At 39.8% G+C, this 3979-nt stretch overlaps 2 non-coding genes across 2 annotated transcripts; one reads left to right on the forward strand and one right to left on the reverse strand.

Annotated features, from left to right (window-relative positions):
- Window positions 1-1675: 1675 nt before the first annotated feature.
- On the reverse strand, window positions 1676-1759 carry TRNAL-CAA. The gene has a single exon. It is a non-coding gene; the product is annotated as a tRNA-Leu (tRNA).
- A 1314-nt stretch (window positions 1760-3073) lies between these two features.
- TRNAN-GUU lies at window positions 3074-3147 on the forward strand. The gene has a single exon. It is a non-coding gene; the product is annotated as a tRNA-Asn (tRNA).
- The last annotated feature ends 832 nt before the right edge of the window (window positions 3148-3979 follow it).

Consider the following 3979-nt stretch of genomic DNA (forward strand, 5'->3'; position numbering starts at 1 on the left):
AAGTTTGGTTAAACCAAATTTTGACACCTCAAAATTCCACTAACATTGATTTTTCCATTAAATGAAGTAACATTTTGACTTTCTTCATTTTAATTCAACAATTAATTTGAATAATTAATTTCAAATTAAAGTAATATTAAATTATTAATTAAACTATTTAATTAATATTTAATATTAATTCAAATGCCAATCCCAATCAATTCCAACACATATTTGATTAAGATATTTAAATCTTATTTAAATATCTTAGATTATCTCTTTTTGTTTAATTCGTAAATAAAACAAAAATGCAGTTAAATATATCGTATATATGTAGCATATATTCCCTAATTTGAATTCAAACACTTTAAACTCACTCGTCACACTGTTCTATGGTTTATTCCGATATAAGCTAGCAGATGGACCTAATGGACCTATAGATCATGGGCTCCAACATTCCAAGATTAACCGGTTAAACTCATTAACTTTGTTAACCAACATTCGTTAACAACTAGGACACTCCACTATAGCCTAGTAGTTGCACTCCCCTCACTATAGATATATTTCTATCCATTTGTATAACCATGATTAGTAAGTTGATCCTTCACAGGTTGTTCGTAACTAGAGCTGGGTCAATTTACCGTTTTACCCATGAAGTTACTTTTTGTTCCTTATGTCCCACTGATCCTCTTATGAATAATTGGTTTGTGGTCCAACCAGTAAACCGAATTCCTCTCAGACCAATGAGAGGGTGGGACCCCTTGTTCAAGACCTGGAGTGAGTTCTCATAAAACCCAACATTTATGAGAAGTTATGACTATAACAATTTGATTTTGAAAAAAAAAACAGCATTTAATATAGCTTGAAATCACGCGATTTCAGGCTAGGCATTTATTTCATATTCAAAACTATTCCCTAAACCCTTTAAATTTCTCTATGTTCAAACCTCCCAACCGGTATTTTGAAAGTGTTGTACTAACCTCCAAAAGGCAAACCCTTGTGGAGGCATGAAAGAATGTCATCGGAATCATTAGTATTCTCATTGGGAAAAAGAGAAGGGAATCGCAAGGATTTTCGATCTGTATTCGGGTGAAGAAGATAAGTTGATGAGCCAGTTATTCGGATTTGGATTCATGTTTCAAACCCACGGCTCCATCCTCAGCCCCCAAGTTCCAAGCTCAATCTGTAGCCCACTCCAATCTACCTAGAAATTACGGCCCAAACACAAAACCATTTGTTTGTTGGGTTTTATGTCCTAAAACTCATAGTTTGTGAAAGCCTTCAAAATGAGCAACCTCGGCGCACTCAACTACTACCTGCATTATAATTGTGCTTGGTGCTTCTCCCTCGTACAAATTTTCAATCAACATCGATTTGTGATGGTCTTTGTTTGTGAAAGCCTTCAAAATGAGCAACCTCGGCGCACTCAACTACTACCTGCATTATAATTGTGCTTGGTGCTTCTCCCTCGTACAAATTTTCAATCAACATCGATTTGTGATGGTCTTTGTACGAGAACTAACTAAACAATCATATTTTGACACTTTTAAAGTGTAGTGGTGAGTTCACTATTCATATCTACCACGGAACGAGTTCTATTTCTTAGCGTTGAAAAGTTCGACACAAGTCCATAAACGGAGGTAGTAGATATTAACCACTTTGCCACGAGTTTTGCCTAACAATAAACATGGATGGATGTCAGAAGTGGGATTTGAACCCACGCCCTCTTACGAGGACCAAAACTTGAATCTGGCGCCTTAGACCACTCGGCCATCCTGACTACTAATTGTGCATTCATGGATTGGTTTGGGAGGGGAATTTATCATTCCGTATATGGGTGTGTAAACGTCTCCCAAGTAGACGCGTTTTAAAACTGTGAGGCTGACTACGGTATGTAACGGATTAAAATAGATAATATCTACTGGCTGTTGGAGAGAGGAACGAAACAATCCTAATAAGGGTGCGAAAACCTCTCCCTAATAGGCGCGTTTTAAAACTGTGAGGCCCATGGCAATACCTACTGGGCAAGAATGAACAATGTCTGGTAGCAGTGGGCTTGGACTTTTAAAAATGAAATCAGAGCTAGTCACTAGGCGATGTGCCAGTGAGGACGCTTGGCACTCAGAAGGGGTCGATAGTGAGATCCCACATCGACTAGAGAGGTAAAGAAACATTTCTTGCAAGGGTCTGAAAACCTATCCATAGTAGATTCGGTTTAAAACCGTGAGAGATACCAAGACGTAACGAATGAAAGCAGACAATATCAACTAACGGTGGTCTTGGATTGTAATAAAATATTGGCTGGAATAGCTCAGTTTGCACCAGGTTGGAGGTTCAAGCCCTCCTTCTAGCGATGTGTGAATGAAGCGTGCATTATAATTGTGTTTGGTACTTCTCCCTGGTACAAATTTTCAATCAACATCGATTTGGGATGGTCTCATATACGAGAACTGACAAAACAATCATGTTTTGACGCTTTTAATGTTCACAATTGATATCCACCACGGAACGAGTTCCATTTCTTAGCGTTGAAAAGTTAGACACGAGCCCATAACGGTGGTAGTAGATATTATCCACTTTGCCACGAGTTTTGCCTAACCAATAAACATCGATGGAGGTCAGAAGTGGGATTTGAACCCACGCCCTCTTACGAGGACCAGAACTTGGCTGACACGTTTTAAAACTGTTAATATCTACTGGCTGTTGGAGAGAGAAACGAAACAATCCTAATAACGAAACAATCCTAATAAGGGTTTGAAAACCTCTCCCTAATAGGCGCGTTTTAAAACTGTGAGGTCCATGGCAATACCTACTGGCCAAGAATGAACAATGTCTGCTGGCAGTGGGTTTGGAATTTTACAAATGAAATAAGAGCTAGTCACTAGGCGATGTGCTAGTGAGGATGCTTGGCACTCAGAAGGGATCGATACTGAGATCCCACATCGATTAGAGAGGTGAAGAAACATTTCTTGCAAGTGTCTAAAAACCTATCCATAGTAGATACAGTTTAAAACCGTGAGGGAGATACCGAGACGTAACGAATGAAATCAGACAATATCAACTAACGGTGGTCTTGGATTGTAGCAAATGATTGGTTGGAATAGCTCAGTTGGTTAGAGCGTGTGGTTGTTAACCATAAGGTTAGAGGTTCAAGCCCTCCTTCTAGCGATGTGTGAATGAAGCGTGCCTTATAATTGTGTTTGCTGCTTGAGTTCACAATTGATATCCACCACCGAACGAGTTCCATTTCTTAGCGTTGAAAAGTTCGACACAAGCCCGGTAGCAGATATTATCCACTTTGGTACGAGTTTTGCCTAACAAAATAACATGGATGGATGTCAAAAGTGGGATTTGAACCCATGCCCTCTTGTGAGGACCAAAACTTGAGTCTGGCGCCTTAGACCACTCAACCATCCTGACTACTAATCGTGCATTCCTTGATTGGTTTGGAAGGGGAATTTATCATTCCGTATATGGGTGTGTAAACGTCTCCCAAGTAGACACGTTTTAAAACTGTGAGGCTGACTACGATACGTAACGGATTAAAATAGATAATATCTACTCACTGTTGGAGAGAGGAACGAAACAATCCTAATAAGGGTGCGAAAACCTCTCCCTAATAGGCGCGTTTTAAAACTGTGAGGCCCATGACAATACCTACTGGGCAAGAATAAACAATGTCTGGTAGCAGTGGGCTTGAACTTTTAAAAATGAAATCAGAGCTAGTCACTAGGCGATGTGCCAGTGAGGACGCTTGGTGTCACGGTCATGCTTGTCCAGGGCATGTTGCCCATGGCCGCATGCCCATGACAAGCCAAACCCTTGTCATGTCTTTGCATTCTAGTGTTTTTCCTTTTGTAATAATAGAGCGTATGACACCTCAAAAATATCATGTCTCGGCCTGCCAGAACTAAAATGGCCCAGAATGTACTATAGGGAGATATGACTAGTCGTCAACTTCTCCCTACCCAAGGTTATATATGCTAAGCCGTTGTTATCT

Source organism: Cucurbita moschata, unplaced genomic scaffold, assembly GCF_002738365.1.
Source record: "Cucurbita moschata cultivar Rifu unplaced genomic scaffold, Cmos_1.0 Cmo_Scf00542, whole genome shotgun sequence".
In the NCBI taxonomy this organism is placed as follows: Eukaryota; Viridiplantae; Streptophyta; class Magnoliopsida; order Cucurbitales; family Cucurbitaceae; genus Cucurbita; species Cucurbita moschata.